The sequence below is a fragment of the Hordeum vulgare genome, chromosome 6H (assembly GCF_904849725.1).
Source record: "Hordeum vulgare subsp. vulgare chromosome 6H, MorexV3_pseudomolecules_assembly, whole genome shotgun sequence".
Classification (NCBI taxonomy): domain Eukaryota; kingdom Viridiplantae; phylum Streptophyta; class Magnoliopsida; order Poales; family Poaceae; genus Hordeum; species Hordeum vulgare.
Window position 1 is genome coordinate 279,812,516 of NC_058523.1, and position 14,786 is coordinate 279,827,301.

A 14,786-nucleotide genomic window follows, 5' to 3' on the forward strand; every position below is an offset into this window, starting at 1 on the left:
CTATGCAAGTCAAAGCAAGAATACTTCCGACCCTCCTGCAACCAATGAAACTGAAGAGCTGCCTTGCATTGGGGGCACGGGAACCTTCCATGCACACTCCATCCAGAGAATAGCGCATACGCTGGCAAGTCATGCATAGAGTACATGTACCACACATGCATTTTTGTTGCGGCATCGTATGTCTTGACCCCATTATCTCAAGCTTCTTCCAATTCAGCCTTAAGCGGTTGTAAGATAGCTACAAGACTCGCAATTGGGACAATAGTCCAAGTGTGCATACTCCTTCCTAAATAAGACACATCCTTTCTCACATGCATCTATCTTCTCATAGGGTATCTTAAGTACACGAAGTATTTTGTCCGACTAGTACAGGTTTGCAGGCATGACATGGCCTTTGGGTAGGAAGCGTCCAAATAGTGTCATCATCGCGTCGTAGCATTCTCTTCCCAAGTTGAACTGAGCCTTCAGAGCCATTACTTGTGCAATTGGATCCAGCTGACAGAGCTCAGTGTGCTCATAGAGAGGACGTTTTGAAGACTCCAACATTTCATACAAGGCCTTTGCAGATTCCTCCATCTCATCTTCCAAATCCCGAGCATCATCAAAGTCTTGCACCATGTCTTCGATCCCGGTACCATGCTCGTCCGTGCGACGACCGACCACCTCAGCTCTTGTGCGTTGTATAGACTCACCATGAAATGTCCACACCGTATAATTAGGCTTAAAACCCCTCCTCTGCCGGTGTTTAATCATTACAGCCTGTGTCGTCTTTTTATAGTTGTCGCATCCAGGACAGGGGCAATAGTTTCTTTCCTGGCCATTTGCGAATGCAGTTTTCACAAATTCCTTTTTTTTACAAACCATTCTTTCGTCATCTCTTTCTGACTAGGGTGCCGGTATACATCCATGCACGATCACTCATCTTGCCTAGCTACTAAAGACAGAAGAAATATATTTATATATAATTTAGCATTTATATTCATCGGTTAATCAGGTTCGCCATTTTTATTACGTCCAGGCAACCTACACGCTAATATGTAAAGATAGGTCCTAATCCCACCCGAGTATGTGTAGATTGGGTTCGTTTTCCCATGCTCTGCTCCGGATCCAACGCAAAATTTCGGCAGCACCTCCCCGCTGTTCTCCTGATACACGTCTCCGCAATAAATAGAGAGGATGTGCATCCGGAGAACAACAGGGAGGCACTGACGAAATTCCACATCGGATCCAGAGCACAACATACGGGAAAACGAACCCAATCTACACATACTCGGGCTGTGCATGGATAATGTTGGACAATTCGAAAGTATGGTGGTTACAAATATGCAAAGACATGCATATTTATAGATGTTGCCCTTTCAAACGGGAGACGCATACTCATCACACATACTGATAAATTAATTTAATTACCTAAATCTAGAAAGTTTCATCCGGAAACCGAGCCACTGTAAATGAAGGGGCGGGGAGGAGATGAAATTTGTACTGACCCACGAATGCAGGGGAGGAGCTCGTACAACGCACGGGGAGGTCTTCGCAAAGCAGACCTCACAGCGACGAAACAACTATCACATGTAAATCCACCCGATCAACACAAATGTTCTAATTATGTCATTTTAGAGGAAAACAAGTTAAGAATATAATATTCATGAGCTAACCAAGGTTTTTATGCCATTTTGCAGCTAAATGGGCTAATTATCTCATTGTTGGGGAAAATAAGGTAAGGAGAATAAGATAGAGGAGAAGAAAGAGGAGGAGGAGGAGAAGAAGAAGAAATCAAGAAGAAGGAGAAGGAGGAGGAGGAGAAGGAGGAGAAGAAGGAGAAGGAGGAGAAGGTATTCTTCTTCTCTTCCTCTCTTCTTCTTCTCTTCTTCTTTTCTTCTTCTCCTTCTTATTTTTGTCTTCTCCTCCTCCTCCTCCTCTTGTTCTCCTTCTTCTTCTTCTTGTCCTCCTCCTCTTCTCCTCTTCTCCTCCTCCTCCTCTTCTTCTTCTTCCTATTCTTTATATTAAGCTAACTAACTAACTAACCTAACTAACCAAGCTAACTAAACCTATCGCTAAACCTAGATAGCACTAAACAGCAAAAAAATAACAAAACAGAATCTACCACTAAGTAACTAAAAAAGAATCTAGCTAACTAACCAAGCTAACTAATTTGTCCTTCTTATTTTTTTTCTTATTCTCTTCTTCTCTTCTTCTTTACTTCTTCTCCTTCTTATTTTTTCTTCTCTTCTTCTTCTTGTTCTCCTTCTTATTTTTTTCTTCTCTTCTTCTTCTTCTTCTTCTTCTTCTTCTTCTTCTTTTTCTTCTCCTCCTCCTCCTCCTACTCCTCTTCTTCTTCTCCTCTTCTCGTCCTCCTCCTCCTCCTCTTCTCCTCATCCACCTAACTAACCAAGCTAACTAACTAACCTAACTAATTTAACAAGCTACCACTAATTAACAAAACAAAATCTACCACTAAACTACCTACTAAATCTACCAACTATCTAAATCTACCACTAAAACTACTAACAAGAACAACTACTAAAACTACTAAAACTACTAAAAAATAATGCGGGTGCGGGGGGGTGTGGGGGATCACCGGGACGAGCGGCTGTGGAGGGGTCGGGGTGTTGGGGTGCGTGGAGGCGCCGGGGGCGCCAGGGGCAGCGGCGCGACGGTGGTGGGGCACCGGCAGCGCGGGCGAGGTGAGGCAGCGGCGGGATGGTGATGGTGGCGCGACCGTGGTGGCGGGGGCGCCAGGGGCGGCGGTGGGGGCGACAGGGGCGGCGGCGGGGGCGACATGGGCGGCGGCACGACGGGGGCGGCGGCGCGACGGTGGTGGCCGCGGCCGGTGGGCTTCGGGGATTTGGAGAGAGAGAGAGAGGGGCGGGGTGCCGTTACACATTGTGGGTGAGAGAGAGAGGGGCGGGGTGGGGGGAGAGAGCCGTTAACGGAGTTAGCTCTTTGCCGTCTGCCGGCGGACGGCAAAGAGTCTAGATTCTTTGTCGTCCGCTAGCCGATGGCAAAGAAGGGACTCGAGTTTGACCTAGCCACCCCGCAATCAGGTGGGCCCATCTACATCTTTGCCGTCCGTTGTGAGGCTCTTTGTCGTCTGCTAGCTGACGGCAAAGATGTGACTTATGGCAAAATCACTCTATGCCATCAGTCAGTGCTTTATCTTCTTCTTTGTTGAAGCTGACGGCAAAGATACTCTTTGCCATCAGCTAGCAGACAGCAAAGATTAGGCAGATGGCAAAAAACTGTTTTCCCTCCGTGGACTCTCCCAGTTGTTACGCTCCGTCATTTGAAGTCCCCACTAACATGGACGTACGATCACGCCACCTATTAGAACCATGAAAAAAATCGTCGTGTCAACCTCTTGTGTTTGATTTCCCTGCCTTACTCCCTTTACTTTACACTTGCATGTTTTACATTCTGCTGCTATATTCTTAGATGTGCATGTGTAGGGTGTACTTGACTTGCCATATTTGCTAAAACTTGCCCACAACTAAAACTAGGAAAAGGCTAAGTTTTTATTGGTCAAGTAATCTAATCACCCCCCTCTAGATATACTTTCGATCCTACAATTGGTATCAGAGCTTTGGTCTCCATTCCATTGGTTTCACAACCTAGGAGAATACGACATCTATTGAGGGAAGTTATCACCGTAGAGGTCCATATTTTGATGGAACTTATTTTGCTAGTCGGAAGCATAAGATGAAAATGCATATTTTTGGTTATAATCCTTCCGTATGGGCTGTTATTCGTGTTGGTGTGCAAGGTGACTTCTTCGGAGAAGGTTGTGAACCGGATCGTGATGCGACAGTGGAAGAACTGAAGATTTGCAATTCAATGCACAAGCCTGCCACATCATCTTCAACTGCCTATGCCCCGAAGAATTCAACAAAATCAACCTCCTTGAGAATGCAAAAGAAATTTTGGATACTTTGGCTGATATGCACGAAGGTACTGATTCTGTGTGGGAATCCAATTTGGGTGTGCTTCAAAGTCAACTTGACAAGTTCAAGATGAAGGATGGTATAGGAGTCGCTAAAATGTACTCTAGGCTAGTTCTCATCACAAATGAGATTGCCGGCTTAGGAAGCGAAGATATGACTGACAAATTCATCATCAAGAAGATTCTCAGAGCTCTAGATGGAAAGTATGACACCATGTGCACATTGATACAAATGATGCCAAACTACAAAGATCTCAAGACAATAGAAGTCATTGGTAGGATTCTTGCTCATGAGATGTCACTCAAGGACAAAGATGAGTTGGACAACAAGTCAAGAGGAGATTACAATGATTCAAGTGATGCTCCCGCTACTTCAAAGGACAACCTTGTTACCAATGAAGAGATAAGTCTCATGGTTAGAAAATACAATAAGTTCTACAAGAGTAGAGGCAAATTGAAAATCTCAAGATCAATACATGATGAGAAGCGTTCATCCAGTCGTGAACAAAACTGCTACCACTGTGGGAAGCCCGGACAATACTCCAATGAGTGCTCGGCTTGCTACCAATGAAGAGAAGATTCACCTCAATGACACAACTCAAGACATGAGTCACCTCACAGAGAGAGAAGGAGTAGAGAAGATTGTTATGAACAAAGATACTCGTGGAGAGGTAAGGAATTGGAGAAGAAGGAAAAATACACCAAGAACGGCTCTAGAAGAAGACAACAAGCTTAATTTGGTAATGGATTTCTGGCTCCGAGTTTGACTACCAATCCGAGCGAAGCTACCGCTCTGACTCCGACTATATTCAAGATGAAGGTGTTGGGGCATTGCACTAGTTTCCTCCAACTCGTGCGACTTATTAGACTCACCAAATGAGGGTTCGGAAACTTCTTCATGGCTAAAGTGTTGGGGAACATCGCATGGGAAACAAAAAATTTCCTACGCGCACGAAGACCTATCATGGTGATGTCCATCTACGAGAGGGGATTTCCGATCTATGTACCCTTGTAGATCGCACAGCACAAGCGTTAATAAACGCAGTTGATGTAGTGGAACGTCCTCACGTCTCTCGATCCGCCCCACGAACCGTCCCACGAACTGTCTCGCGATCCGTCCCACGATCCGCTCCGATCTAGTGCCGAACGGACGGCACCTCCGCGTTCAGCACACGTACAGCTCGACGATGATCTCGGCCTTCTTGATCCAGCAAGAGAGACGGAGCGGTAGATGAGTTCTCCGGCAGGGTGACGGTGTTCCGGAGGTCGGTGGTGATCTAATCTCAGCAGGGCTCCGCCCGAGCTCCGAAGAAACACGATCCAGAGGGAAAAATCGTGGAGGTATGTGGTCGGGTTGCCGTGGCAAAGTTGTCTCAAATCAGCCCTAATACCTCAATATATATAGGAGGAAGGGGAGGGGCCTTTCCTTGATTGGAAGGATCCCCAAGGGGGTCGGCCGAGGGGGGAGGACGAATCCTCCTCCAATCCTAGTCCAACTAGGATTGGAAGGTGGAGTCCTTCTCTTCCTTCCCACTTCCCCTTTTTTCTCTTTGATTTTTTCTTATCCTGTGCAGGGGCCTTCTTGGGCTTGCCCACCAGCCCACTAAGGGCTGGTGCGGCACCCCTAAGGCCAATGGGCTTCCCCTGGGTGGGCTCCCCCCCCCCCTCCCCGATGAACATCCGGAACCCATTCGTCACTCCCGGTACATTCCCTGTAATTCCGAAAACTTTGCGGTAATCAAATGAGGTCATCCTATATATCAATCTTCGTCTCCAAACCATTCCGGAAACCCTCGTGACGTCCGTGATCTCATCCGAGACTCCGAACAACATTCGGTAACCAACCATATAACTCAAATACGCATAAAACAAAGCTGAACCTTAAGTGTGCAGACCCTGCGGGTTCGAGAACTAGGTAGACATGACCCGAGGGACTCTTCGGTCAAGATCCAATAGCGGGAACTGGATGCCCATATTGGATCCTACATATTCTACGAACATCTTATCGTTTGAACCTCAGTGCCAACGATTCATATAATCCCGTATGCCATTCCCTTTGTTATTCGGTATGTTACCTGCGCGAGATTCGATCGTCAGTATCCGCATACCTATTTTTATCTCGTTTACCGGCAAGTTTCTTTACTCGTTCCGTAATACAAGATCCCGTGACTTACACTAAGTCACATAGCTTGCAAGGCTTGTGTGTGATGTTGTATTACCGAGTGGGCCCCGAGATACCTCTCCGTCACACGGAGTGACAAATCCCAGTCTTGATCCATACTAACTCAACAGACACCTTCGGAGATACCTGTAGAGCATCTTTATAGTCACCCTATTATGTTGCGACGTTTGATACACACAAAGCATTCCTCCGGTGTCAGTGAGTTATATGATCTCATGGTCATAGGAATAAATACTTTGACACGCAGAAAACAGTAGCAACAAAATGACACGATCAATATGCTACGTCTATTAGTTTGGGTCTAGTCCATCACATGATTCACCTAATGATGTGATCCAGTTATCAAGCAACAACACCTTGTACATAGTCAGAAGACCCTGACTATACTTGATCAACTGGCTAGCCAACTAGTTGCTTGCTAGGGACAGTGTTTTGTCTATGTATCCACACATGTATCTAAGTCTTCATTCAATACGATTATAGCATGGATAATAAACGATTATCTTGATACAGGAATTATAATAATAAATTATTTATCATTGCCTCTAGGGCATAATTCCAACAGTCTCCCACTTGCCGTAGAGTCAATAATCTAGTCCTCACATCGCCTTGCGAATTACATTGTAATAAATCTAACACCCATACAGTTCTGGTGTTGATCAGGGTTTGCCCGTGGAAGGGGTTTAGTCAGCGGGTCTGCCACATTTAGATCCGTGTGCATTTTGCATATATTCACGTCCTCCTCCTCGACTTAGTCGCGGATGAGTTTGAAGATTCGTTTGATGTGTCTGGTCTTCTTGTGAAACCGTGGTTCCTTTGCTAAGGCAATGGCACCCGTGTTGTCACAAAACAGGGTTATCGGATTCAGTGCGCTCGGCACCACTCCAAGATCCGTCATGAACTGCTTCATCCCGACAACCTCCTTAGCCGCCTCCGAGGCATCCATGTACTCCGCTTCACATGTAGAATCAGCTACGACGCTTTGCTTGGAACTGCACCAGCTTACCGCACCCCCATTAAGAATAAATACGTATCCGGTCTGCGACTTAGAGTCGTCCGGATCTGTGTCAAAGCTTGCATCGACATAACCTTTTACGGCGAGCTCTTCGTCACCTCCATACACGAGAAACATCTCCTTAGTCCTTTTCAGGTACTCCAGGATATTCTTAACCGCCGTCTAGTGATCCACTCGTGGATTACTCTGGAACCTGCCTGCCATACTTATGGCCAGGCTAACGTCCGGTCTAGTGCACAACATTGCATACATGATAGAACCTATGGCTGAAGCATAGGGGACGGTGCTCATATGCTCTCTATCTTTATCGGTTGTTGGACACTAAGTCTTACTCAATCTCGTACCTTGTAAAACTGGCAAGAACCCCTTCTTGGACTGTTCCATTTTGAACCTCTTCAAAACTTTATCAAGGTATATACTTTGTGAAAGTCCTATCAGGCGTGTCGATCTATCCCTATAGATCTTAATGCCTACAATCTAAACAGCTTCTCCTAGGTCCTTCATAGAGAAACTTTTATTCAAGTAATCCTTTATGCTCTCCAAAAACTCCATGTTGTTTCGAATCAGCAATATGTCATCCACATATAATATTAGAAACGCCACAGAGCTCCCACTCACTTTCTTGTAAATACAAGATTCTCCAACCACTTGTATAAACCCAAATGCTTTGATCACCTCATAAAAGCGTTTACTCCAACTCCGAGATACTTGCACCGGTCCATAAATGGATCGCTGGAGCTTGCACACTTTGTTAGCATTTTTAGGGCCGACAAAACCTTCGGGTTGCCTCACATACAACTCTTCCTTAAGGAAACCGTTAAGGAACGCCATTTTGATATCCATCTGCCAGATTTCATAATCGAAAAATGCAGCTATTGCTAACATGATTCGGACGAACTTAAGCATCGCTACGGGTGAGAATGTCTCATCGTACTCAATCCCTTGAACTTGTGAAAAACCCTTTGCCACAAGTCGAGCTTTCTAAATGGTCACATTACCGTCAGCGTATGTCTTCTTCTTAAAGATCCATTTGTTCTAAATAGCCTTGCTGCCTTCAGGTAATACTTCCAAAGTCCACACTTTGTTTTCATACATGGATCCTATCTCGGACTTCATGGCCTCCAGCCATTTGTTGGAATCCGGGCCCACCATTGCTTCTTTATAATTCGCAGGCTCATTGTTGTCCAACAACCAAATTGATAAGACGGGTTTACCGTACCACTCTGGAGTAGTACGCGGTCTCGTCGACCTGCGAGGTTCGACAGGAACTTGATCTGGAGTTCCATGATCATCATCATTAACTTCCTCTTCAACCGGCGTCGCAACGACAGGGGTTTCCCCTTGCCCTGCGCCACCATCCAGAGGGATGAGAGGTTCGGCAACCTCATCAAGTTCTATCTTCCTCCCACTCAATTCTCTCGAGAGAAACTCCTCGAGAAAAGCTCCGTTCTTAGCAACAAACACTTTGCCCTCGGATTTGAGATAGAAGGTATACCCAAGTGTCTCTTTTGGGTAACCTATGAAGACGCACTTTTCCGCTTTGGGTTCCAGCTTTTCAGGCTGAAGCTTTTTGACATAAGCATCACATCCCCAAACTATAAGAAACGACAACTTTGGTCTTTTGCCATACCACAGTTCGTATGGTGTCGTCTCAACAGATTTTGATGGTGCCCTATTTAAAGTGAATGCAGCTGTTTATAATGCATAACCCCAAAACGATAACGACATATCGGTAAGAGACATCATAGATTGCACCATCTCTCATAAAGTATGATTACGACGTTTGGACACACCATTACACTGTGGTGTTCCAGGCGGTGTCAACTATGAAACAATTCCACATTGTCTTAAGTGAGCACCAAAATCGAAACTCAGATATTCACCCCCACGATCAGACCGTAGGAACTTGATCTTCTTGTTGCGATGATTTTCAACTTCACTCTGAAATTGCTTGAACTTTTCAAATATTTCAGACTTGTGTTTCATCAAGTAGACATAACCATATCTACTCAAATCGTCAGTGAAGGTGAGAAAATAACGATATCCGCCGCGTGCCTCCACACTCATCGGACCACACACATCGGTATGTATGATTTCCAACAAGTCACTTGCACGCTCCATTTTTCCGGAGAACGGAGTTTTAGTCATCTTGCCCATGAGGCATGGTTCGCACGTGTCAACTGAATCAAAGTGAAGTGACTCCAAAAGTCCATCGGTATGGAGTTTCTTCATGCGCTTTACACCAATATGACCTAAGCGGCAGTGGCATAAAACATGGCGCTATCATTGTTAACTCTAACTCTTTTGGTGTCAATGTTATGTATATGTGTATAATCACTATCAAGATTCAATATGAACAATCCTCTCACATTGGGTGCATGAACATAAAATATATTACTCATAGAAATAGAACAACCATTATTCTCTGACTTAAACGAGTAACCGTCTCGCAATAAACAAGATCCAGATATAATGTTCATGCTTAACACAGGCACTAAATAACAATTATTTAAGTTCATAACTAATCCTGATGGTGACTGATGTGAAACTGTGCCGACGGCGATTGCATCAACCTTGGAACCATTTCCCACGCGCATCGTCACTTCATCGTTCGCGAGCCTTCGCTTATTCCGCAATTCCTGTTTCGATTTGCAAATATGAGCAACAGAACTGGTATCAAATACCCAGGCACTACTACGAGAGCTGGTTAAGTACACATCAATAACATGTATATCGAATATACCTGATTTTTATTTGGCCGCCTTCTTATCAGCCAGATACTTGGGGCAGTTGCGCTTCTAGTGACCCATACCCTTGCAATAATAGCACTCCATTTCAGGCTTAGGTCCAGCTTTGGGTTTCTTCGTCGGATTGGCAACAGGCTTGCCACTCTTCTTTGAACTACCCTTCTTTCATGTGTCGTTTCTCTTGAAACTAGTGGTCTTATTCACCATCAACACTTGATGCTCTTTACGGAGTTCTGACTCTGCGACTTTCAGCATCGCAAACAACTCGCCAGGTGACTTGTTCATCCCTTGCATGTTGTAGTTCAACACAAAGCCCTTATAGCTTGGCGGCAGTGATTGAATAATTCTGTCAGTGATAGCCTCTTGCGGGAGTTCAATCCCCAGCTCAGCTAGACGGTTTGAGTACCCTAGACATTTTGAACACATGTTCACTGATAGATGAATTCTCCTCCATCTTGCAAGCATAGAATTTATCGGAGGTCACATACCTCTCGATCCGGGCGTTCTTCTGAAAGATAAACTTCAACTCCTGGAACATCTCATATGCTCCATGACGCTCAAAGCGACGTTGAAGTCCCGGCCATACAAGACTGCACATTAAACTACCGAGTAGTCCTCCTTACGTGTTAACCAAGCGTTCTTAACATCTTGGTCAGCCGTAGCGGGTGGTTCATCTCCTAGAGCAGCATTAAGGACATAATCCTTCTTCCCAGCTTGCAGGAGAAACTTAAGATTACGAGCCCAGTCTACAAAGTTGTTTCCATCATCTTTCAACTTAGCTTTCTCTAGAACGTATTAAAATTCAGGGTGACCGTCGCGTGAGCCATGATCTACAACACAAATATATTCAAAGTGGACTTAGACTATGTTCAAGATAATTAGAGTTTACATAATGAAATTGCTTGCTAAACTCCCACTCAAAAAGTACATCTCTCTAGTCATTTGAGTGGTTCATGATCCAATTCCACTAGCTCAAGTCCGATCATCACGTGAGTTGAGGATAGTTTCAGTGGTAAGCATCCCTATGCTAATAATATCAACTATATGATTCATGATCGACCTTTCGGTCTCATGTGTTCCGAGGCCATGTCTGCACATGCTAGGCTCATCAAGCTTAACCCGAGTGTTCCGCGTGTGCAACTGTTTTGCGCCCATTGTACGTGAACGTTGAGTCTATCACACCCGATCATCACGTGGTGTCTCGAAACGACGAACTGTAGCAACGGTGCATAGTTGGGTAGAACACAATTTCGTCTTGAAATTTTAGTAAGAGATCACCTCGTAATGCTACCGCTGTTCTAAGCAAAATAAGGTGCATAAAATAATTAACATCACATGCAATTCATAAGTGACATGTTATGGCCATCATCACGTGCTTCTTGATCTCCATCACCAAAGCACTGGCACGATCTTCTTGTCACCGGCACCACACCATGATCTCCATCAACGTGTCACCATCGGGGTTGTCGTGCTACTCATGCTATTACTACTAAAGCTACATCCTAGCAATATAGTAAACGCATCTGCAACCACAAACATTAGTTTAAAGATAACCCTATGGCTCCTGTCGGTTGCCGTACCATCGATGTGCAAGTCGATATTAACTATTACAACATTATCATCTCATACATCCAATATATCACATGACATCGTCGGCCATATCACATCACAAGCATACCCTACAAAAACAAGTTAGACGTCCTCTAATTGTTGTTGCATGTTTTACGTGGTGACCATGGGTATCTAGTACGATCGCATCTTACTTACGCAAACACCACAACGGAGATATAAGAATTTCTATTTAACCTCATCCAAGGACCTCCTCGGTCAAATCCGATTCAACTAAAGTTGGAGAAACCGACACTCGCCAGTCATGTTTGAGCAACGGAGTTGCTCGTAGCGATGAAACCAGTCTCTCGTAAGAGTACGAGTAATGACGGTCCGAGCCGCTTCGATCCAACAATACCACGGAATCAATAAAATACTAAGGAGGGCAGCAAATCACACATCACCGCCCACAAAAACTTTTGTGTTCTACACGAGATGACATCTACGCATGAACCTAGCTCATGATGCCACTGTTGGGGAACGTCGCATGGGAAACAAAAAATTTCCTACGCGCACGCAAACCTATCATGGTGATGTCCATCTACGAGCGGGGATTTCCGATCTACGTACCCTTGTAGATCACATAGCAGAAGCGTTAATAAACGCGGCTGATGTAGTGGAACGACCTCACGTCCCTCGATCCGTCCCGCGAACCGTCCCACGATCTGCTCTGATCTAGTGCCGAACGGACGGCACCTCCGCATTCAGCACACGTACAGCTCGACGATGATCTCGGCCTTCTTGATCGAGCAAGAGAGATGGAGAGGTCGATGAGTTCTCCGGCAGTGTGACGGCGCTCCGGAGGTTGGTGGTGAACTAATTTCAGCAAGGCTCCGCCCGAGCTCCGCAGAAATGTGATCTAGAGGGAAAAACCATGGAGGTATGTGGTCGGGCTGCCGTGGCAAAGTTGTCTCAAATCAGCCCTAATACCTCAATATATATAGGAGGGAGGGGAGGGGCCTTGCCTTGAGGCTCAAGGAGCCCCTAGGGGGTCGGTCGAAGGGGGGGAGGAGGAATCCTCCTCCAATCCTAGTCCAACTACGATTGGAAGGTGGAGTCCTTCTCTTCCTTCCCACTTCCCTTTTTTTCTCTTTGATTTTTTCTTATCCTGCGCAGGGGCCTTCTTGGGCTTGCCCACCAGCCCACTAAGGGCTGGTGCGCCACCCCTAAGGCCTATGGGCTTCCCCGGGGTGGGCTGCCCCCCCCCCCCCCCCCACGGTGAACATCCGAAACCCATTCGTCATTCCCGGTAATTCCGACAACTTTCCGGTTATCAAATGAGGTCATCCTATATATCAATCTTCGTCTCCGAACCATTCCGGAAACCCTCGTGACGTCCGTGATCTCATCCGGGACTCTGAACAACATTCGGTAACCAACCATATAACTCAAGTACGCATAAAACAACGCCGAACCTTAAGCATGCAGACCCTGCGGGTTCGAGAACTATGTAGACATGACCCGAGGGACTCCTTGGTCAGTATCCAATAGCGGGACCTGGATGCCCATATTGGATCCTACATATTCTATGAAGATCTTATCGTTTGAAGCTCAGTGCCAAGGATTCATATAATCCCGTATGTCATTCCCTTAGTCCTTCGGTATGTTACTTGCCCGAGATTCGATCGTCAGTATCCGCATACCTATTTAAATCTCGTTTACCGGCAAGTCTCTTTACTCGTTCCGTAATACAAGATCCCGTGACTTACACTAAGTCACATTGCTTGCAAGGCTTGTGTGTGATGTTGTATTAACGAGTGGGCCCCGAGATACCTCTCCGTCACACGAAGTGACAAATCCCAGTCTTGATCCATACTAACTCAACGGACACCTTCGAAGATACCTGTAGAGCATCTTTATAGTCACCCAGTTACGTTGCGATGTTTGATACACACAAAGCAAACCTCCGGTGCCAGTGAGTTCTATGATCTCATGGTCATAGGAATAAATACTTTGACACGTAGAAAACAGTAGCAACAAAATGACACGATCAATATGCTACGTCTATTAGTTTGGGTCTAGTCCATCACATGATTCACCTAATGATGTGATCTAGTTATCAAGCAACAACACCTTGTACATAGTCAGAAGACCCTGACTATCCTTGATCAACTGGCTAGCCAACAAGAGGCTTGCTAGGGACAGTGTTTTGTCTATGTATCCACACATGTATCTAAGTCTTCATTCAATACAATTCTAGCATGGATAATAAACGATTATCTTGATACAGGAATTATAATAATAACTTATTTAGCATTGCCTCTAGGGCATAATTCCAACATAAAGACCCCAAGGTATCGTACCCCGAATATCTTGATTTTGATAGTGATGAGGACAAATTGTTAGTAGAAGATGAGTTGCTTCTTGATAAGACCAGTGATAATGCTGAAAATGAACTTGTTAATTTTCATGCTAGTCAAGATAAATAAAATGATGATTATAAGAAAGAGATTGAACGACTAACTAAAGAATTAAACGCTCCTAAGTTAGATCACTAAACTACTCTAGAAGATCATAGAGAGCTTGCAAGTACTCATGAGAAGGTACGTTTTGAGAAGCTCAGCTTGGAGCAAGAGCATGAGTTCCTAAAAGCAATCAATGATGATCTTCGAAATAAGAGTTCTTCTTATCTATAGAAACGCTTACTCTTGTATTCTTTTGTTCCACAAGTTAAACCTAATAACACTAGTAACAAAGGCAAGAAAGTTTCTTCATCTAGTAACAACAATACTAAAGGTAAATCTAATAATGTTGTTGCTAGTAGCTCTCTTGATTCCACTAATGATTATCTTAGCCAAGTTACATCTGAGCAAGAAAATGATTTATTGAAAGGGATTATAGAGAGAGGTGTCTTCAAGAGTCTCGCCGGAAGTAAGCAATTTGAGGAAATTTTGCGCAAGCAAGGAGGACATCGAAAGAAACAAGGTGTTTTCTACTTCAACGTCAACGGAGATGTTTGGGAAGAAGGTCCATATCCCATTCCCAAGTTTCTTCCTCAAGAGGAGAAGTACGATCCTACTCCTCCCAAGGGAACAAGCTCACAAGATGGCCTTCTACCTAGAGATCACAAGGGCAAGGGAAAACCTTCAAGAGGACATTGACTCATTTGAAGAAGAGCCCCGAGACAAGGTTGAGTGGATTCCCAAGGACACTACTAGCACTACCTCATCTTGTGCTACCACAACTCTAAGCATTCCCAACAAGTTCATGTGGGTGCCCAAGAGGAAGAACTATAAAGTTCTTGAGGGGTGACTCTGCCAATGAAGTTCACTCTTTTTCATTTTGGCTAGAAATATA